At 38.7% G+C, this 24,408-nt stretch overlaps 1 protein-coding gene across 1 annotated transcript in view; it reads right to left on the reverse strand.

Annotated features, from left to right (window-relative positions):
* CHST9 (carbohydrate sulfotransferase 9) overlaps positions 1-22,211 on the reverse strand; it is a 235,284-nt gene extending 213,073 nt beyond the window's left edge. The window contains exon 1 of the mRNA XM_060028831.1: positions 22,027-22,211. The gene's annotated coding sequence lies outside the window, so the exon portion shown is untranslated. The remainder of the gene's footprint in view (positions 1-22,026) is intronic.
* Positions 22,212-24,408: the final 2,197 nt, after the last annotated feature.

The following is a 24,408-nucleotide window of genomic DNA, read 5'->3' on the forward strand; positions in this document are numbered from 1 at the left end:
CGGGGGTTGGCACCCCTAACCCTCCTATTGTTCAAGGGTCAAGTGCAATGACTAAAAAGGCCCATCCTTATCTAGCTCTAGACCACTTTTTTAGTTTTATCACTCATACCTCTACTCAAACTCTACTCCCAAGGCAGGCTGAACTATATAAATTCCTAAGAACTAACTGCATTCTCTTTTGTCCCTGGGCACATGAATATTTTCTTCTTTTTTTCAGACCCTCCACCAACCTCAAGTTGGTCTTTGTTTTTTAAGACTCAACTTTGAAGTGATACCCATGGTACCCTCATGCCAAACACACCGCCTTAGACATAGTGAATGGGATATCAATATGTACTGCGTAAATGAACAAAAAGACTTATGGATAAACAACTTATCTCCAGATAATCTCTTCAATTCAATACAAATAATGCTGCCTCACTAATCTTCCTTAAATATTGCTTATTCAATGTTTTTCCTTTCCTTAAAATATACACATTAGTATATATAAAATAGATGACCAACAAGGACCTACTATATAGCACAGGAAACTATATTCAATATCATGTAATAACCTATACTGGAAGGTCTGTCCACTAGGCTCTTCATAAGGTGGTAACTATACCTTTGCAACCTAATTTCCTGCTGTTCCCCAATGTGAAGCCTCCTCTCTGTCTACTGATTCCTGAGCATTCCATGCTAATCTCTACATCCATCAATTTGTTTTTGCTCTTTACTCCATCTGTCTGGGACTTTCTTCCTTTCTGACTCTCCATCCTACTTCCTTGGTGGCGCAGTGGTTAAGAATCCATCTGCCAATGCAGGGGACAAGGGTTCGATCCCTGGCCGGGAAGATCCTACATACCATGGAGCAACTAAGCCCTTGCACAACTGCTGAGCCTGCGCTCTAGAGCCTGCGAGCCACAACTACTGAAGCCAGAGCGCCTGGAGTCCAGCCAGAGTGCCTAGAGCCCATGATCTGCAACAAGATAAGCCACAGCAATGAGAAGCCTGCAGATGGCAACAAAGAGTAGCCCCCGCTCGCTGCAACTAGAGAAAGCCCACGTGGAGTAACGAAGCCAAAAATAATAAATAAAAAATTTTTTAAAAGTTATATATCCATGTAAGTGTTTGGGTTTGAATATTCATTTAAAAAAAAAAGGCCAGCTTCTCCCATAAAGCCTTCTTTGAATTACTCTAGCCTGTTTTTTTGATAATAGCAACACTTCAGTCATTCATGTAATATGTTTTGATGATCTGTTATTTGATAGGCACTGTTTAGATACTAGGACACAAAAGTGAGCCAAGAAAAAGCAAGAAAAACAAACATGATTAAGAAGTGTGACAAATACTAAAAGCAAGGGTCAACATATTGAATATTGGTATAAGGACCAGCAGAACTTCTTTAGACGTGTTGGTCAGAGAATGCATCCTTGAGGAGGTGATGTTTAAGCAGATCTGAATGACAGGAAGGATCTAGTCTCATGCCAAATTGTGCTGGTAAAGGGAGAGAGTTCCCCATAGAGTGAATCACATGTGAAAATACTCTGAAAGAGAAAAGAACTTAACATGTTCTAGAAACTGAAAGAAGACAGTATGGTTGGAACTCAATGAATAAAAGAAAGTGGCCTAAGGTGAGCTTGGAAAGATAGGCAAGGTCCTATCAGGTCCATAAGGGCAATTCTAAAAAGCAACAGATAACTATAGAGTGTTTATAATCAGAGGAGAGAAAGGATTAGATCTACGTCTTAAGATCACTTTTGCTGCCATGTGAGTCATGATCTGAGAAATAAAGAAATCAACCAGGAAGGGGGCTGTTGTAGTCTACAAATATGGATAATGATGATGACTTGGATCAGAGTAACAGCTGTAGAGATGGAAAGAAGTGAAAAAACTTGAACTTAACTTTTGAAATGATACTCAAGATAGGGGAAGTCTTCAAAGAAGAAGATCAAGAGCTCAGTTTTGATCATACTAAATTTTAGGTATTTATGACAACACCAAGTCAAGGCACCAGAGAAGAAATTAAATATGCAAGTCAATATGCAAGATCTCTGTGGCAGATAGAATTCTAAGATGAACCCTAATAGGCCTGGCCCCACATGATCCCCTCCTCTTGAGTGTGGACAAGACCTGTAATTTGATTTTAATGAATAGTATATGAAAAAGGTAAAAAAAAAAAACCCTTCAGAATTAATTAATGCCCTTAATCAATTGTGTTTGAGTTAATTAAACAAGAGATTACTTTAGCCATGAGAAAGAAGGAAATCCTGCCATTTGCTATAGTATAGATGAACTTGGAGGATACCATGCTAAGTGAAATAAGCCAGACAGAGAAAGTCAAATACTGTATGATCTCACTTATATGTGGAATTTAAGAGAGAATGAGAATAGAACGGTGGTTACAAAGGGCTAGGGAGTTGAGGAAATGAGGAGTTGCTGGCCAAAGGGTAAAAGCCTTCAATTATAAGATAAATAAGTTCTAGAGACCTAACATAGAGCATGGTGACTATAATTAATAATATTGTATTATTTACTTGAAATTTGCAAAGAGTATGTCTTAGTATTCTCACCACACACATCAGGTAACTATGTGAGATCATGGATATGCTAATTAATGTGATTGTGGTAATCATCTCACAATGTATATGTACATCAAATCATGTTGTACACAAAGAAAAAGATAACCAAAATAAAATAAAGTAAAATAAAAGCATCCTGGGTGGGCCTGACTTAAAAGAGGGTCCAGGACTTCCCTGACGTTAGAGATGCTCTCCTACTGGCCTTGAAGAGGCAAAAAGCTAGCTGTGAACTTCCTTTGGAGAGGGATGGTGTCTAAGAGCTGAGGCTCTCAGACCTATTGCTGAAAGGAACAGAATTCTGCCCATAAACTCAACGGGCCTGAAAGAAGACCCTGGGCTTCAGATGAAAAATGGGGCCCAGCCAACTGCTTAATTGCAGCCTTGTGGAACCTTAAGCAGAGGATTCAATTAGGTTGTTTTTGACTTTACAGCAAGGAAAGTTATCAGAGATAGACAGGAACATTACATAATGATAAAGGGGTTAGTTCTCTAAGAAGACATAAATCTTAATGTGTACGTGTCTAACAAGAGAGTGTCAAACTATGGGAGGCAAAAATTGATAGAACTGTAACAAAAACAGATGAATCTGCTATTATAGTTGGAGATCTCAACACCCCTCTACCAGAAATGGACAAATCCAGCAGGCAGAAAATTAGTAAGACATAGTTGAACTCAACAATACCATCCATCAACTGGATATAATGGACCTCTATACTACTTTATCCAACAACAGCAAAAATACACACTCTTCTCAAACTCACACAAACATTTACCAAGATAGAAAATATTCCATGCCATAAAACAGGCATTAAAAAGTTTAAAAGACTAGAAATCATAAAATGTCTGCTCTCCGATCACAATGAAATCAAATCAGAAATCAACAACAGAAAGATATCTGGAAAATCCTGAAATACTTGGAAACTGAACAACACACCTGTAAATAACACATGTGTCAAAGAAGAAATCTCAAGTAATTTTAAAATATTTTGAACTAAATGAAAATGAAATCATAATATCAATATTTGTGAGATGAGGGGAATTTATAGCATTGAATGCATATTTTATCTAAAATCAATTGTCTAAGCTCCTACCTTAAGAAACTAGAAAAAGAAGAACAAATAAATTCCAGGGTAAGCAGAAGAGAGATAATAAAAATTAGAATTGAAATTGAAAACAAGAAATCAAGATAGAAAATCAACAAAACCACAGCTGGTTCTTTGAAAAAACTAATAAAAGCAATAAGTCCCTAGCCAGACTAATCAAGAAAAAAAGAGAGGACACATATTGCTATTACTGGAAATAAAAGAGGGGACAACAGTACCTATTCCACGGAAATTCAAAGGATAATAAAGGAATCTTATGAACAGCTATATGCCTACAAATTTGATAACTTAGAGGAAATGGACCAATTCTTTGAAAGACAGAATCTGTCAAAATTCACACAAGAAGAAATAGACATATGAATAGGTCTATATCCAGGAAAGAAATTGCATTAATAATTAATAACCTTACAAAACAGAAAGTACCAGGTTCAGATGGGGTCACTGGTGAATTCTACGAAACATTAAAGGAAAAAATTATACCAGTTCTCTACATTATCTTTCAGAAGATAGAAGCAGAGGAAATAATCTCTTACTCAGTCTTTGAGGTCAGTACTAACCTAATACCAAAACTAAACAAAGACATTACAAAAAAATTACAGATCAATATCTCTCATGAACATAGATGTGAAAATATTCAAAAAATATTAGCAAATCATATCCAACAATGTATAAAAAGAATTATATTCCATGACAAGTGGATGCATCCCATGTATGTAAGGCTGATTCAACATTCAAAAATCAATTAATGCAACCTATCATATAAACAGACAGAAAAAGAAATACCACAAGAGCATACCAACAGATGCAGAAAAAGCATTTGGCAAACTCCAACACTCATTCATGATGAAAAATTCTCAGTAAACTAGGAATAAAGAACTTCCTCAACTTGATAAAGAAATATACACAAGACCTATGGCTAACATAAGTTAGAAACTTGAAGCTTTCCCAGTAAGATCAGGAACAAGGCAAGGATGTCTCCTTTCACCACTGCTTTTCAACATCATACTGGAAGTCCTGGTTAATGCAGTAAGACAAGGAAAGGAAATAAAAGGTATACAGATTAGGAAGGAAGAAGTAAAATCATCATTATTCACAGATGACATGATTATGTATGTAGAAAATCTGAAAGAACTGCCAAAAAAACTCTCCTGGAATTAATAAGTGATTATAGTAAGGTCGTTGGATACAAGGTTAATATACTAAAGTCAATTGCTGTACTATATATCAGCAATGAAAAAGTAGACTTTGAAATTAAAAACAGAATACAATTTACATTAGCACCCCCCAATTAAATACTTAGGTAACAAAACATGTGCAAGATGCATATGAAGAAAACTGCAAAATTCTGATGAAAGAATATAAAGAACTAAATAAATGGAGAGCTAGTCCATGTCCATGGATAGGAAGACTCAACACTGCCAAGATGTCAGTTCTTCTCAACTTGCCTATGGATTAATGCAATTCCAATTAAAATCCCAGCGAGTTATTTTGTTGCGGATATCAACAAGCTCATTCTAAAGTTTATATGGAGAGGCAAAAGACCCAGAATAGTTAACACAATATTGAAGAACAAAGTTGGAGAACTGTGACATTACCCAACTTCAAGACATAATATAATATAAAGATACAGTAATCAAGACATTGTGGTATTGGTGAAAAAAAATTTTTTTAATTGGTGAATGGAATAAAATAGAAAGCCCAGAAGTAGATCCCCATTAATACAGTCAACTGTTCTTTGACAAAGAAGCAGAGGAAATACAATGAAGCAAAGACAGTCTCTTCAACAAATGGTGCTGGAATAAACTGAACATCGACATGCAAAAAAATTAATCTAGACACAGAAATTACTCCCCTCACAAAAGTTAACTCAAAATGGACCACAGACTTAAATGTAAAATGTAAAACTATAAAACTCCTAGAAGACAACTTGAGAAAATCTAGGTGACCTTCAGTTTGGTGATGGCTTTTAGATCCAACACAAAAGGTATGATTCATGAAAGAAAGAATCGATAAGCTGGATTTCATTAAAATTACAAAATTTTCCTCTGCAAATGACACTGTCATGAGACTGAAAAGACAAGTCACAGACTGGGATAAAATATTTTCAAAAAATATATATCTGATAAAAGACTATTATCTAAAATATACAAAGAATTCTTAAAACTCAACAATAAGAGAGCAAACAGCTCAATTAAAAAATGGGCCAAAGACGCGGAGCGGCTGGGCCCGTGAGCCATGGCCGCTGAGCCTGCGCGTCCAGAGCCTGTGCTCCGCAATGGGAGAGGCCACAACAGTGAGAGGCCCGCGTACCAAAAAAAAAAATAAAAAAGGGCCAAAAGATGCTCCACATCATATGTCATCAGGGAAATGCAGATTAAAAAAATGAGGTACCACTATACACCTATCAGAATGGCTAAAGTGCAGAACATTGACAACACCAAAGGCTGGTGAGAATGTGGAGCAACAGGTATTCTCATTCACTGCTGGCAGGAATGCAAAATGATACCATCACTTCAGAAGGCAGTTTGATAGTTTCTTACAAAACTAAATATACCCTTACATACAACCTAGCAATCATGCTCCTTGGCATTTACCCAAAGGAACTGAAAACTTAACGTCTACATAAAAACGTTCCCATGGATGTTTAAAGCAGGTTTATTCATAGCTGCCAAAATTTGGAAGCAACCAAGATGTTCTTCAGCAGGTGAATGGATAAACTGTAGTACACCCAGACACTGGAACATTATTCAGGGCTGAAAAGACATGAACTATCAAGCCATGAAAAGACATGGAGGAAACTTACATGCATGTTACTAAGTGGAAGAAGCTAATGTGAAAAAGCTACATTCTGTAATATTTCAATTTTGTGACATTGTTGAAAGATAAAAGTATCGAGACAAGTAAAAAGATCTATGGTTGATAGGGGTTGGAGGAGAGGGAGGTATGTCCTTCACCAGTGCAGTGAAATCACTCCGTATGATACTATAATGGTGGATACATGTCATTTAAAATCTGTCCCACAGAATACACAGGACAAGAGTAAACCATAATGTAAACTATGGACTTTAGGTGATGTTGATGTGTCAAAGTAGGTTCATCAGTTGTAACAAGTGTACCACTCTGGTGGAGGAAGTTGATAACAAGGAAGGCTGGGGGGTGGGAGGGCAGAGGGTATATGAGAAATCTCTGTATCTTCTACTCAATATTTCTGTGAACCTAAAACTGCTCTAAAAAATAAACTCTATTAAAAACTAGTGAAAAAGTACTCCATCTTCAATTAAACAAGGAAAGAACCACAACTTCAAACCACTAACTGCACGGCATATCTGCTAAATTCTGTAAATCTAGAGAGAAACGAGAGGATGATGAGAATTCACATATGCTCTCAAACCTTGAGGTGGTTATAAACTTTCCTAAAAATAATGTCATAGTCCCAACAGGCTGTCCCCAACCTTAGATTGGCACAGTGACATTGAGGGTACAAGTAGGTTCTAGGGAATGTGAAACTTCCCTACTCAAAGTCAGAATGACTGGGGATGGTAGGCTGGAGAAAATAACACACCCACCTTCTAATTTTACTAGCTATGGACTGGTCTCCCAGCTGAGTGTACCACTGAAGACAATGGGAGGAAAGCCATGATTGCTAAATCACAACACTGAGTTAGGGGCTTGACTGTTTAAACTCGAGGGTAAGTAGAACAAGCATGGTGAGAGATGGTATTCTAGACAAGACCCATACTAGAGCTGCAGACTGCCCACTACACCAGCTCCTGCCATTCCACATTGCCAGCCCCCTTGAAAAATGAAAAGCAAATCAGAAAATGGATTATGGACGAAAGACATCCGTGCTGGGCAAGGGAAAAGGGGGTGGGGAATGAGGATCAGGAAAGAAAAAATTCAGGAAGTATAGTGCACACGAGCCCTCCTAGAATAAACTCCTTGATAGTGAAATCTGGCAATCCACGAAGTAAGTCAGGGTAGCGCAGAAAAGGAAACAGGCATGAAAGGACTGATTCTGAGCACTGATTTCATTTAAATATGGAAATAGGTAATAGGGCATAATAATAAAAATGTAACAAAAAATCTTAATGAGGGAAGGGAACTGGAAGGATACTTCATTTTATTTTTGTTAGCATACAGTAAAACTGATGGGGGAGTGTACAGTTCCATGAAGTGTTATAAATGTACGAGGTCCATAAAAAGAACTCAGCTCTTCTATATTTTATTTTACTGCTAAAGTACTTTTTCTAAGCAGGTGAGTAGATCCCACAAAAGCAAACAATCTGGGATTCCAATACACAATGACAGGGAAGACTTCTCAGGTAATGATTAGGTGTTTATTTGTTTCTGATAACTGATTTTCAGCGTAGTTTAGCTCACTACTGGTGACAGGATATAGGGCTCCACTTTGCTATTTCTTCTGTGATTGCTGTTTGGAATATATGTATAAATAGAACAACACCATTTTCCATTGTTTGTTACACTGATCCTTTCTGAGAGTTTAGGTAAAATGACCTATTTTTCATGAATGAAAAATAGTTACATACTTGGTCGAGGGTTCTGCATTCTGTGTGCAGGGAATTCAATATACTTATAATATCGAGAATTATTCCCCACGGCACAACCTTTCACATGTATTTATTATCAAAAGGTTCTATTTGAGCAAAGTCTTATTATCATATGTGTATATTCAATAAACTTAGAGTACAAACAGCTTCCAGCTAATAATTACCTACACAAATTGTTCACATAGCTATTCACTTTTAAACCCAAATTCTATATGAAAGTTCACTTCTCCTATTGCTATATATTCAAACTTTTAACTTACGTTGTTAATGGTCTTAGAAATTTTTTTAAAAATATGAAATAAAAATATATTAACAATATATTAAAATATATTAATGAGATCACAAAATTCAATTTTACCCAGTTCTCACGTCTTAAAATTCTGTCCCCCTTACAGTAGTATGGGTATCCATTGTATAAGTACTGACATGTATATGAGTAGCTTGGGGTGGAGGTGTGTGTGGTGGGACAATGGGTATAAGAACTAAAGCTATTATTACCTTTATCTGAAGATAATCAAAACTTTTTAAAGAACCAACTCTCTCCCCATAATAATTTACTATTTTTCCCTTATTAAAAACAATTCCAAGTTTAAACTACTTGTCTGTCTTAATATAAGCTGAAGATGAAGTTTAACTTCCGAACATAGCGAAATTTAGCCTCAAGACAGTATAACCTGGCAGTATCAAGAAACTGGTTCCTTCAGATTTCTCAAAAACTCAAACCTCTTCTCTTATTATAATTTATAACAATTTATGAACTAACATATGAAAATAAGGGGAAAGAGTTCTATTAATAATCTTACCTTTGGTTTATTGTATCTTAAGATACAAGAAGATCTAGAAGTTCTTTTTTTATCATATATCGAGCATATATCGAGAAGCACTGCTCCCCTTGTTCTGGATAAGTGAAAGGTACATATCGAAGCAGCCCTAAATGTTATCAGAAAAGTATTCATGCAAAGTATTCTTACAGGGACCTGACTGCAAATACTACATCATACACTTAAATGGTAGAAGGAATATTTTAAATACTTATTTTGAAGTTGAAATTTTTCCAAAGAGATAATTTTTTATTACAAATTTTGTAACTTTTTAAAAATTTAATCTCTTTCACTTTGTGCTTCATATGGAATCGACTCTCACTTTTGACCTAACAGAGAGCTCTGTTTTCTGATATTTGTAAATCTACGGTATTAGGCTTTTAAGTACGTGTTTCTAATATACAAGTACTGATACTGCTTGCCTGCCTTCTAGATGATGTACAGTTGAGAATCACACTGGATCCTAAATCTCATTGGAGCCTTGGCCAGATCTATTCTACACTGCACACTGCATTCTGCTATGTTGTGGATCTTTCCGTGAAAATCATCAGTAATCTTACACTTTGTTTTATAGGCAAGCACCAAATGTTAAGCAAAGACATGGAAGAAGAAAAAACATATTGCCAAGTTGCCTAATTTCCCTATAAAATTTCACATGTTGAGAAGTTCTCATATATAACTGAACAATGGGGAAAATATTACTTCATCTAATATTTACTGACAGTACCCTATTAGGTATTGTCTCCTCTACTGCCTACAACATAATTTTTAAGGATGGCTTTTTCTTAAGTGTTTAAATATAAATTAGTGAGTATTATGGAATGCTGGCTGAAGATATTTAGATACTCTGGAGAGGACACTTTACTAATTGACCAATGAAACCACTTTCAAGCGCACAAGCTCACTTCAATACAATGTGACAATGATTGCAACTGTTGGATAGTTAGTTTGAAATCACAGAATATTTTACCCAATTTTTATTTTGGAAAACATCTACAGAAAATTAGCAGTAATATTATACAATCTTTATCTAGATTAAACAAGTGTTAACATTTTGCCACATTTTCTTTTTTCTCTTTCCCATATTAACAAAAATTTTTTTTTGCCAAACCACGTGAAAGAAAATGGCAGAGATTCTGAGACTTCATCTCTAAATACTTTTAAGTATATCGTCTCTCCCAAAACACATTCTCCTACATGACTCCAATATGATTAGAAAATTTAACGTGGGTGTAATGCTATAGCCCAGAGTCCTTCCAATTGTCCCAATATTATCCCTTATAGTTTTTTTTTTCTCATCCAGAATCTAATCAGGAAGTATATCTTTCAGTTAGTTGCCATTCCTTCTAATCTTTTAATACTGAACAGTTTTCCAGGATTTTTTTTAGTGACACTGACATTTTTGAAGTGTCCAGGTGAGTTATATTGAAGAATATCTACCAATATGGATCTGTCTGATTGTTTCCTCAAGATTAGATTCAGGAGAATCATTTCTGGCAAAATAACTTCAGAGGGGATTGTCCTACTTCACGTGTGTATCAAGAGGTACACAATGTCAGTTTGTCCACTATTGGTGACGGCAAGTGTGGTCACTTGGTCATGCTGGTGCCAGATATTGTCCTGTAAAGGGACTTCCCCTCTTTGTAACTAGTAGGCAATCTGTGGGCTGACAGGTAGAGTTAGTGTGACTATCCTGTCCCCATCAACCATTCACCCAGTGGTGGATTATCCTTTGTAATAGTAGTCACAAAAAGTAACTTTATAATTCTATCCTTTCTTTTATTCATTGGCTTGTACTCTTCAGTGAAACAGAGCTTTTCCTTCTACCTGCCCCCGTTTGCATACTACACACACTGTGGGCTCATGGATGCTCTTCTTATTAATGTGCTGTAATCCATAACATACATTTACTGTTTATGTTCAAATGATCCCAAGTTGAGTCAGTGGGTATTCCTGAAATCTGGCTCTTAGGTCCTTCTGATGGGTCTCCACCACCTTTTGAACAATTCCTTGTTTTCTGGCACAAAATGTGCCAGGCTTAGCGGATTCTCCCCTACACTAGTTCAACCACGAAGGCTTTAAATAAAAAGGAGACTAACTCAATTTTAATGCAGTAATTTGAATTTAGGAACAAATAATTAGAATAGTGCCTAGAACATAGTAAGTGCCAGTCAGTATGATAGGTTGCTTCCTTAACTTTTTTAGCCATAGTTTGAAGCCTTTCTGCAATTCTTAAAACTATAGACTTTTAATTTATAACATAGATTTTTATGTTACTCTTTCAAATTCATCTATTTATTCTTACTTTAATTTGTTCTCCTTCATTTCTTTTATCTCTATACGGAAATCATACAAATAGAAAACTTCTAAAGGATTTTCTTTTTTTTTTCTCCAACGTGGTATAATCTTAGATCACTGACTAATGCCAAAATATGCACAAACAGCAGAGCATAAATCCCTGATATAGTAAAGCCTTTTAAGATTCCTGAATTTATCAAGTGATTTCACATGTCAGAGGAAACAATGTAAAGAAATGCCTGGACTTTTTTTTTTTTTTGGTAAAAATTTCAATAGACCAACCTCACTCTCTAAGCAAATGTAGCACTGCTGAAGTCACCTCTGAATGAATCACTGATAGGGAAGAGAAACTGAAGAAACAGGAGTGTGATATTTGGAGAGGTCACAGAGAAAGTAAAAAATGGAGCCTTGTAACTTCCAAGTCATTTATTTATTTATTTATTTATCTTAGAATGTGTGGGTGGATGTGTGTGTTTGTGTGTAGTATATGTGTATGCATGTGCACATTCGGGGTTAAAGACAGGATGCCCAAATCAACATTTATTCAACAAATACTTATTACACCCCCACTCTGAGTGGGCACTATGGTATCTTCCAGGAATATAAGGACCAAGAAAACTACACAGTAGTTTTAATTAATAGTAGTTTTAATTAATCCCTTAGGATTAATTAAACAGTTACACAAATAAATGTGAATCTGCAACTAGCTGTGATGAGGGATATGGATACACAAGTACAGATACATGTATGCATACAAAGATGTGTGTGTGTGTGTATTATAAGGGAATTTGGCTCAGTCTAGGGGGACAACATGGCTCATTTGAGGAAGTGACATTTGGGTTGATATCTGAGGTTTAACTAAGAGTTCACTAGGCAATGTTTGGGTACCTGTATTTACAGGTGTGAGGATGGGAGAGAGCCGGGAGAGTCAGAGCAACTGGAAGAAAGCCAGGCAGCTGAAGTAGAAGGAAGGACTGGAGCTACCAAAAGAGATGGGACTGGAGGAGCCTTGCTGGGTTTCAAAAAATCAGGTGCACAGCTTTGGTCTTTATCTTAAAGCAGCGGTAATCCATTTAAGTGGCATGTGTAGCTGAAGGGGTGATAGTTGTCATATTTGCATTTTGAAAAGGCTCCTCTCACCTTATTGGAGGATGGATTTGGAGGGGGAGCAACAATCAGATGCCAGAGGACGAGTTATAAAAGCCCTGTAGTAGCCCTCATACAATGGATGGTGAAAGTTGAGACTCGGGTGATGCCCTAAGGTAGATGGGTAACATCAGTGACGGGCTGAGGGCTTTGATATGCGGTGGATGGAGAGGGAATGTCAAAGATAAAATCCGGATTGGGAGCTGGGGAATCCTGGAGGTTGAGGTGAGATGGGCAGAGATCACAAGTTTGATTTTGACATGTTTCATTTGATGTTTAAGACTGACAAGAACAAATACCAAGCACAGAGCTGGATCTACAAGTGGAGAATTTAGAGAGACTTTCTGAGCCATAATCATGTTTTGTAGAGTGCTCTGAATAAAACATACACCAGTAATTTCAAGGAATCTTATTGGACAGTATGTGGTGTACGTATGTTGGGAAAAGTCAAAGTGAACCAAAGTTCTAAGGTACTAGAAGAACAACCTCTGCTAATTGAGAGTTCAGTAATTTGCAAATCCATTTCTATTCTAAATGCTGTTATAATTTCCTGATCTGCAAAATCTGAAAATATGGTCTTGCTAGACATTTTAGCAAGTGAGATATACATACATATATATATATATATATATATATATATATATATACACACACACACACATTTAGCAAGTGAGAGCTATGTACCTATCCATATTGAAGTCACAAAAGTGATCATGTAAGTACAGAATTAATATTTAGAATATTTAATAATCTGTACAACTTGGGCTCCAGCCACAAATAACCAGTAAGACCACATCAGTGCACCCAGCTGAATGCCAACCCTGTCACAGGGATAGAATCTCATCCTCTGATGGTAAAAATTCCTAATTGAAAATAAAGTGCAAATATTAGAAGGTAAAAGAGTGTTGGTAGTTACTACTTTTAGTCCAATAATGTCACTAACACCTGAGCATATTTTAATACGTTGAGAAAATTGATTTTGGGGGGGAGGGAGGAAACTACCCTCATTCTAATCTACTGTCCAAGGGTGCTGTGGAAAAATCAAATTTATTTAGAGATATGTTTCTAAAAATTTGTGTCCACATTTTAATTTTGAAACTTCTTTTTGAAAGTATACGATCAACGTCATCATTTTACCTAAGTCTTCACAGACGGTATTTGCTTAAAGTAACCTGTAACTTTGGATCACAGCTCTAACCCCCTTGGTGACAAAAAAGACAACAGAAATGATCACAAAGCTAAGTGAGCTTTGAGCTTCTCGCTCCTGAAACTAATGCAGTAGTAAGACTTACGTTCTTCATTTGAACTGACAAAGTTGTCTTATTCCGTTCTCCATTTTCATGTGTATCCAATAGAAGCTTCTGACATTTCTTTTACTACATTACTACACTAACTGGGTGTATTTTTCCCTTTCATACCTACATTCTTTAGTGTTTCTGATTTCAGTTTAGGGGAGTATTGAGGTCCTATGGAAAAAGGAGGCACTATGACTGGAATGGCTCATATCTGTTTATTCTGACAAAGAAGGTTTTCTCTTGTGTGGCATTGTTAACGGTACAAAGAGGAAGAAGGGCTTTACTTTCACAATCTTTGCCTCTATTCCATGCAAGAGTAAAAAGCGTAACAAGAAAAGGCAGATATTCCAATAAAATTTCACTGCCTATATAGATCTTTGTGCTGCTCAAATGAAAGAAGCTCCTTATTTTCCTTATCACCTCCACAATCCAACACCCTCAATATTATCTTCCCTCAATTCCCATGGCTCCACTAGACTCTTATTAGAAATTGTAACAAAAGTGGACCAAATCAAGTTTGGGGTCAGCCTGAGGTTGAATGCTGGGCCATTCAATTGACCAAGAAGCTTCCAGTAAGAATGAACAATATACAACAAAACAATCATAGATCAAATTGTGTTCTGTACAATTGCTGCATCCTTTTTGTATGAAAACCTGCCTCTCCTGATTGGGTAAAACATGTTCTTCTATGTAGAGAATCTTATGATTATGTCAAAGCAATTGGTTATTCCCATACACGCGCACGCACACACACACACACACACACACAGACATACTGTGACTTCAATCTTAATTGCAAACCACAACTACTGAAGCCCATGAGCCTAGAGCCTATGCTCCACAACAAGAGAAGCCGCCACAATAAGAAGCCCACGCACCGCAAGGAAGGGCAGCCCCCGCTCGCTGCAACTAGAGAGAGCCCACGCGCAGCAACGAAGACCCAACGCAGTCAAAGATTAAATAAATAAATAAATAAAATTTTAAAAAGATTTTACATTAAAAAGCTTCTTTCTTTAAAAAGAATAAGAAAAAAGAGTAAGTCACATGATGTTATAAAAGACATCTTAGGTGGACCCACTGTGGAAAGTAATCTAAGAAAAAAAATCTTCCTTACAATTTAGTAAATTCAAGATGCTTACTGCAGCTAATACTGAACGGACATTTTATAATAACTCAGTTCCCAAGAGCAGGTCTCACATTATGGTCTAGTAAACAAACCATTATAAGTAAGAAAATTTGAGTTTCGCTCTCAATTTCCTCCTTGCTTCTGGGATCCTATACTCTATATACTCTCTTGCCCATATATAGGTTGTGTATATGGGCAATCTTCAAAACCCTCTAATCCCTCTGCAAATACTATATATTATGCAAAGAGAAGACATGTTGGTGTGTTTTTAGTGTGGCAACAGCGCACAGACTATATACATCTGAGACAGACAACAGAGTTGTCTATACCTCTCCCCCTCCAACTCCCATATGCCAGCACAGGACACACTTAATTCAAGTAACACAAAAACATTCTAATACAACAGTTTATTGGCATGCGTAACAGATTTGGCCTCTGCTAAGAACATACTTCACAGCATTACGTTTCATGGTGCAACTTTCAGTATTGGACCCGTGCAGTTCTTTGCATAAGCCTATTTCAAGGGCATTGATGATATAATCTCAATTGATGCCTCCTTTTCCTGTTTTTTCGGTGCCTGAGATTATGTATGTATATATGGACGTAGACACAGAAAACATGTACATCTATACATATACATGCATATACATACATATGTGTGCATGTATACACTGTCTCTGTACACAAAAGCCTTCATTGCTTTCTGGAGATACGCACAAGGTTAAGTAAGGCCTGCAAGAACTGAAATATTATCCAGCTTGCACATTCGTTTGTCAGCACTCATAGTCATCCATGAAAGATAGATTCCTAGGAGAAATAAGGAAGAAGTAGTAAATTTTTATAAAGGTGAGAAAGAGAAAAAGATCAGAACATGAGCTTGAGTTTGATGGGCAGTGAAATTTGTAATACTGGTCCACTGAATGCAGAGACCAGCGGACAAGTGGGATGGTCCCGCTTAAAAGAAGTAAGGATTGCATAGGGGCATGAAAAACAACCCACGTCATCATAAAAATCTTATCTATCGATATCTATTCTTTTTCAGATTCTTTTCCCTTATAGGTTATTACTACCACAACATAGTAAATCGACTATATTTTAATAAAAAATAAATAAATAAGAATTTTTTTAAAAATCTTGTTTATCTAGCCCTGACTCTCACCAGGGCCAGACAGCCCCTAGAGAATATTTTGCAAAGGATTGGGGAGGCTCAGTTTTGTCACAATCATTAAGGGAGGGGAGTTCTATTGGTTTTTAGTGGCTTTTTTGGTGAAGAATTTTCCCAAATATCCCAAACAACGTGCAGTGTCCCCTGAACTAAACCTATAATGAATATCAACCTGTAGAATCTGGTATATAAGCATTTTCTAAGAATTTCCACCACAAAGTCCAGTGGTTTACAACAAGGTTGCTGTGGCGAATAAGTCAACGATTTTGTATAGTCTTTCTCTTAAATCTAGAATTAATAGACTACACCATTAATAGAAAATAAACTGAAAAAGGCAGCATCAGCACTGTCAATAAGTTCCACCATGGAAATATTTTATTTGTTATTATTGATGATATGGTGGGTAGCCTGCAGAGTCCCTTGAAGTAGAGTTCACACTGGTAACAACAGGAAAATGCTGCATAAAGCAGTTTGGGGATTTTGGTGAGACTATATTAATAGTATTTACTCTCTCATTTGCAAAATATCATATTTCCACGTTCTCTCCACTCCGCCTTTCTATAACTTGACTTTGGCATATCTTCCCTACAATGATTACCATCATTTCCTTCTTTCCAAATACAAATGTCTGGTTTGTAATTATCCTAATACTACTTTTAGTCTATTCTCCTTTCATTTTCCTGTACTTCCTATATGGAATGTCTTCTGACATTCCTGTCTTAAATCCAATTTTATTTGTTATAGAGTATGTACACACAAGCAAGCTTCTGACTTCTTTTTTTTTTTTTTTTTTTTTGCGGTACGCGGGCCTCCCACTGTCACGGCCCCTCCCGCTGTGGAGCACAGGCTCCGGACGCGCAGGCTCAGCGGCCATGGCTCATGGGCCCAGCGACTCCGCGGCATGTGGGATCCTCCCGGACCGGGGCACGAACCCGCGTCCCCCGCATCGACAGGCGGACTCGCAACCACCGCGCCACCAGGGAAGCCCCTGACTTCTTTACTATGTGTTCCAGTGAAGTCACCCCCAAACATTAGCATAGTGAAATGCACATTGTACTAAAAATTAATTTTATTCTATTGTTCCTTTTCATGACAGATATATTCAGTGATAATATTATTGATTAATTACATTTCAAGATACTAAGGGGGTGACACAAAATATTTGTTATTAAGAAGAGGACAGAGTCTAAGAGGGTTGAGAACCACAGTTTGGTCCACAGCGAATGACAGAAGACAGGAAAACCACAAGCCTCCTGCGTGTACCTCTGTACCACTTCATTTCATGACTATCGTGTACAGCTGATTCCATCATGGCTAGAAGGAGTTAACTCCCCCATCCAGCTACCCAACTTAAGTCAAGGGAGCTGCATAAGGAGTCGCACAGATCAGGTTTCTAGTATCTACTCTGCCACTAACCACCGGTGTGACCTTTAGCAGCTCACTGGGATCACTGTGGGCCCCCATTTCCTTAACTGTAAAATAAGGGCATTGGAATAAATTACTTTTAAGGTCCTTTCCAGCTCTATCACAAAATGCATAATTTTGATTCTAAGACTTAGGCGCTGATCAGAAGAAACTGATTCCTTTAATAAATGTATATAAAATATATCCTGTGGGTAGCAATTATATTTCCAACCACAATATATTTTTTAAGTACTCAGTCTAGTCCAGTCTTTAAAAATGCCATGTCTTATAAAACTACAAAAATGTTTCCTCAAAAAAGAAGTCCCCCTACACTCTATGGAGTGAGCACATTCATTATGAGAACAGTCACCAATCTGAAGGGGACATCTACTTTTCTAGCACCATTCTGCTCCCTGTCGTAAAAGTCACAGTTTTCTTTTTTGCTTTGAATTCTTGAAATAAAAATGATTTTATCTCTCTGCCTTTCCAATCATATATTTTTGGTAGCTCTAACCTTCTCCACAGAGGTCTTCTAAATTCTAATAGTCCACAGAAATAACAATTCAACAAAATCCATACACAACTGAACACTGACCGCAGACAAGGTGTTCAAGAACAAGTGCTATGCTGTGAATCAACTTCTTGTCCAAGTAACTATTTCATCGACAACGAATTTTGCCCTGGAGCTTTTGAAAAACACAATAGAAATCTGTTAAGTTGGCAGTCTTGCTGAACTTCAGCTATTTTATCTAACCAGGTCCTTGGTAACAATAGATACTTGAGAGCTTCTTTTTGATAAAACTTGATTTGGAGCCTAGGTGCGGAGAGCAAATGGACCAAACCCCTTATTCTGATGGCAACTTGCTGTTTTTGTTTTAGAAACATACATATAGAAATAAGGCTTAGGAGTATCACCTTAACACATACACACGTGTATGCTTTAGGAAAACCTCATGCTTAAAAACTTCCATTTAATAAGACAAAAACAAACAAACAAAAAAAGACTTAAAAGTTAGAATATTCCTATTTGGTTTTCAGAAGCACCCCGCACTATCATCTTTTCAAAAACATATTAATCACCTCTGTTATATGCAAAGTGGGACTGAATTTCTCCAATTTTGATCGAAGGACTTTTATTTTTCCAGGAACACATCTAATCCTTAACACAAATTCATTAAGTAGGTATAGAATCCAGTCTTGATTACCTCTCTGGGAGTTATATATAATTTACTTCAAAGTTTTCATACCAGGTTTGCTCATTTCTGTCACCCAGCTCGTTTCTGGGCAGGCTGCCCACATGCCCCATCTCCCCATAAATCAGTTTTGGTGTTTGAGATATGCAAGCTCATTTAAAAATTAACCTAAACAAAACAAAATAATTAGAAAGGCAACTTGCCCACAATAACAATGAAAATCGTTTTCAAATCAAACGTGTAATACATTCCAAAGACAAACACAAATGACTTCGTAAATAACCATGATTTTGGATTATCTTTGCCTCTATTCCTCTCATTAACATGAATAATTCAGAGTGCTTCCTATACTTGATGAAACTGTCTCCCCTCAATAATTCGTTTTTAGTACACAGAAAAATCGCATCCTTATGTTTTTCCAAAGGTTTAAATTAGACCATATTTTAAAATGCAACTTTACTTTCAAAATTATCTATAGCTTGGGTTCATTCTTTTCAATGCTATCCTGGCAGCAAGTAAGGAGACCCTTGTGCCTTCAAGGCAAGGGCAGTATAGAGCAGTGTAACAGGTAAGAAGACAGAAGCCCCACCTTTCTTTGGTTCGTGATAATCTTCAAGTACATATCCATTATTTGCAAAGTGTGAGCAAGATTGCCAATATCTTTTTCCTTAAAAATACGGAAGTGCTTTGGGACACCCAGATTTGAGTAAAAAGAATTTCCCAACGTTCTGGCCACACTGAAGGAACAATATTTTTATTAGGTGACTTAATTTTAAGTGATAAAAATATCCTAACATTGCAGTTCCAGATAAAGCAGACATTCCCAAATGGGAAAGCATTCTGGATGGGGGGAGGACTCAAAACCTCAAATCTTGCTTTAATGACAACATGAACAAAATGAAGGGTGTGTGTCTATCTGCCGATTATATACAAATTCATCTAGATTCCCAAACACAAATATAAAGATACTATGTAGATAGACATTTTACTCGTATCTTATATAATACCCTATATTACGCATACAGAATATTTGTGCGGGAAAGAATGTGTATGTCTTAGGTCTACTTAATTTGGGGGTTAGAATATTGTTAGTCTCCCATTTTGTCAATTCTTCCTGGGAAGATGTTACATTCTTCTGCAAACCACACTAATTTTCTGGAGTCATGGGGCTGTTTCATGCACTGCATCAGAGCACCAAATGCTACCCTTGTGACCAGGAAGAAAGGGAAAGAATGCCATCAGGAGGAGCCTGCAGCTGCACTAACTCTCAGCTTCTCTCTGGTAACAAAAAGGTGGGGGAAAAAAAGAGCAATCAGATTTCAATGGAGTATACACCAGCCTTGGCCAAAGGCTTTAAAACTTTTTTGATTTCTTCTTTCATTGAAAATAAAAGGAGAGGAGCTTACAGTGTAATAAACCAAACACAACAGTTGCTGAACTTGGGTCAAGATCAGATACCATTACAGCTTTTGGGATGTTCATGGAAATGTCTAAAGTGAGGATGTATGTCTTGATACCTGTGAAAATAAAACATTATGCTTTGAGTGGGAGAGAACAGATGGTTGGTAACGGTTTAAAACATTTATGTTTTTGGACTGTCAGCAAGCCTCTGTATTAAAAAATATGGTGTTGTAGTCACTACAGACCAACAACTACCTGCAAGGCTCATTTTCTGGAGGATGCTACTGTAATAAAAGAGATAAAACCCAAATGAGGCCAAAGGAAAATTCCTCTTGTTTTCTCAAGTCATTCAATGTGTGCTATTTCTTATTGACTATATTCAATCAAAATGTTTTCTGTGTGATGAGAGGACTTAAATTTTTCCTCAATAATGAGTCAACTACCAGTGCCCGGGTATTGTATCCTTTTTTGGATACATGGGGAAGAACTGTAATTTTGTTCTGTGTATCAGATTCATGCTGATTGAAGCCTTAAAAACCCTCTGAGCAATCATAAAATCTGGTAGTCCAGGGTACTCTCGCCCATGAAAGGCAATGACAATCTCCTTATTCTCAATTTGGTAGACAGGCATATTGTACTATAATTATGTACTGGAACTGGCAGGTGCCAGGCCACCGAACTAGGAAGACAGATAAATATTAACTACAGTCACACTGTATTTTGGTGTGTATACATATGTCAGTCTAAAATAAGCCCACGTCCTTTAAACCCAATGGAATAGTGACAAACACAGATAAAACTGTATACAGAGAGGTTAACGCAATGTTTGGGCTTAAACTAAAGAAAAATAAATACTGGTAAATAATACTCTTAATTACTACAAAAACTGCTAAAGGAGAGTCCTATTAAACATCCACAGTGTTTTGATTTGCTCGTGATAACATAATGGGGGAAAAGTCACACAAGCACACACTCTGTATGATTTACTTCCTATCCCTTTGAAAACCCTGGGAACTGTTCAGGACAGGTTTGCTGATGCGAGGGAGTTGGGGGTGGACCTGCAGGAAGAGGAGGGAGAACCAGCGGCCGCTCCAGCATCGCTCCTGTGAACTTAGTTGGAAATAACTGCTGACAGACATCAAACATAACACCTTTTAGCCTCCTAACAGAAACACGCTGATAGGCAGGATGTTGAAACGGGGCAGAAGCGGGAGCAGGTAACCGTGTGAAAGTAACAGCTGCGGCAACAAAGCAACCACGCAGTTCCTACTCTCTCCCACCCACCTCGGGCCCCTCCCCAGGGCACCCCCAACCCCTTTGCCCGGCCCGGATGGAACCTGGGCTCCGAGTCTCCGCACTTCCCTCCCACGTGGCCCGCAGCCTCAGCAAGAGCCTCTGCGAGGTCTCGGAGTTTGGGACCGATGCAAAAAGGGGCATCACAGCAGAGATGCTCATCTTTCTGCCAAACACGCTGGAGGACCGGATAAACCGCCATCAGAAACTCAAGACCGTTCCTCCTGATGTCTTCTTTCCAACCTCGGCTGGCTTGCCCCGAGTGGGGGCTGGCACCAGAATCCTGGGGTGCAGGGTGACCCGCCCCGCCGGGGCTCAGGAATCCAGCACAGGTAGCTCCCGAGTTCAGGCACCCGTCCTCCTCCGCCTCCCCTCTCCAAGTCTTCGCACCCCCTCCATCTCCCGGACCCCCTTTCCCCTCAGCACAATCAATAAAGTGAACGGGCGTGGGTTCAAATGGGGGGGGAGGGGATTAGGGTAGAAAGAGAAGATGCCTTCTGCAGTCATCAGAGATGGAGTACCTGGAAAGGTGAGGGTGCGCTTCCCCGCCCACCCAGACCCCTCTCCTACCGTGGGTGCAAGCTGCGCCCCCGCAATCTCGGCCCCTCCAATCCCGGACCCCCTCCCCCACGCCCCGACCCCCGGCGGTTACCTGGCGAGCGGCTAGGGGAGCTGAGGGTGCCGGCAGGGACTGCTTTCACGGGAGCGGAGCTTCGGCGGGAAACTTCCCCGAGCTCCGGGACAAACTCTCGCGGACTCCGCCCGCCTTGGGCCGCGCGGTGGGCAGGAGCGCGGTGCCGGAGCTGGAGCGGCGCTGAGCCCGGCGCTCGCCCTCGCCCTCGCCCGTCCGACTGGGGCTGCGTCGCCGCCTGGGCTCCCGGCCGCTCCCGCTCCCGCCGCCGCCCCGCCCCGCGGCTCCGCCCCCCGGTTCCCCCACCAACCCCTCACTCCCCCCAGCCGCGCGCCCGCCTGCCGGCCTCCCCGTCTCCGCCTTTGTCGCTCTCTGGCTGTCACTCTCTGGCCTTACCTCTGCTGGCCACTCGCCCTCCCTCCCAGCCCTTGGGCTCTGGTGCCACCCACTCCTGGTCCAGGGAGTGGTGATCTCCGGCATTTGTCTCCTAAGTCACCTTCTCTTCTTCACCTCTGCCCTGTCTCAGATTCTTCCCCAAGTGTTCTAGAAACACCTGAAGGAGAAATCTATAGGTTAGTAGGTTGTGACAAGCAAGCACTGACTCCAAAGTCTTAGAATTTCTTTTGCTTTACAGACAGATTTATCTATTATTTATATATATTATTATATAGATAGATCTATATCTATACCTATATCTCTATCTGTATATGAAATAATAGGTCAGTAAATTCCAGTAAGGATATATACGCCACAGGCGAGTTTGGCAGCAGGTTTGTGTAAGGCAAAGACTTCCTAAGAAAGCCCTGTACAATAATCCAAGACCTTGTAGCTCTCTCAGGCCACACATTTCAAAATCCAGCAAGCTGAAGTTGGCAGACCAAGGTCAGGACGGAATTTTTTTTCCTTATCGTTAAAGGAAACTTCGTTGAAATCTAAACATTAGTTCCAAATATTATGCTAGCAACGATTTGGCCAAACTAGGGCAAACAAAATTAGCATAACCTTTGATTACTTACTTTGCATTCAGGTAGTTTCTATGTGTTAACAGAGAAAAACTAATTTTTTAAAAAGTAGTGTCTAAACCTACCTCATTGCTATATTAGAGTACATATTTTTTCAAACGGAGATGTTATCAACCTTCTACGTTTTCAGTAGGTCTTTTGTTGTTGTTGTTGTTTTTGCGGTACGCGGGGCTCTCACTGTTGCGGCCTCTCCCGCTGTGGAGCACAGGCTCCGGACGCGCAGGCTCAGCGGCCATGGCTCACGGGCCCAGCCGCTCCGCGGCATGTGGGATCCTCCCGGACCGGGGCACGAACCCGTGTCCCTTGCATCGGTAGGCAGACTCTCAACCACTGCGCCACCAGGGAAGCCCCAGTAGGTCTTATTCTTACAAGTGGGTTAGGAAGAACACATCTGGTTGTAGTACACTTTGGTTTGTGAAGAAATACTATTATAGGACTTGTTTGCGTGATTCTGGTTTCTTTTAAACAGTCTGATTTTTGTTACAAGTTTTACCTTAATTTTGTATGTCTGCTGGTTTGTTATTAACGTTTAACTCGGATACTGCACTGAAGGCCTTATTCACCACTAGAATGAACCTCTTTTTCTGCTGTTGGAGTTTTAAAGAAACAAGGTAGTGGCCCTGAACTATATTTAACTGGAAATTGATGAGTGCTTATTGAATGAATTAACCAATTTAACTTAGTCATTTTTGCTTTGGTCCCACGGGTGTCATTCCACGGTCTATGAGCTCTCGGGGTTGTAACCATCTATTACACTTGAGCAGTGAATAAATCCCAGCCGGGGTCAGGAGACCTGGACTCTACTTCTTGGCTACTTCAAGTCATACAATTTTTGTGGCCTCTACCTTCTCATTTGTAAAATAAAGGAGTCAAGCAAGAATATCATTATAACTCTGTTGTTTCTAAATCCTTAAAGTTTTTGTAGCTCATGGGGGAAACTGGGCACAGTCAGGTCAGTTCTCATGGAATTTGCCTGACTGATGTGCTTCTAGACATTTCCATCCATTGTGGAATTTTCCAGTCTTTAGAATCTATTTCATTTGTCTATGATAGCAAATCAAACACTTTGAACTGTGAACTGTCTTCCATTCCTAAATCTTTGTCCAAACCCATTAAAAATATTTTAATGACTAAGGAAATTGAATTTTGTGAATTTTCAACACTGATGAATAAAGGATCAAAGAATCACCTTAAAAAGCATACAAAGCATCGGTATAAGATGTATATTCCCATGGCATTTGATGACATGGTTATGGCATGGTATGAGAGTTACACGGATAAGTGAAAATAGCACCTTCTTAAATTTTGTAGTTAAACTAGTTTAATTTTTACATAGTGCATTATTTCTAAAACATTGGTTCACAGCATGTTTCTAAACTCT

The sequence above is a fragment of the Delphinus delphis genome, chromosome 13, assembly GCF_949987515.2.
Source record: "Delphinus delphis chromosome 13, mDelDel1.2, whole genome shotgun sequence".
NCBI lineage: Eukaryota > Metazoa > Chordata > Mammalia > Artiodactyla > Delphinidae > Delphinus > Delphinus delphis.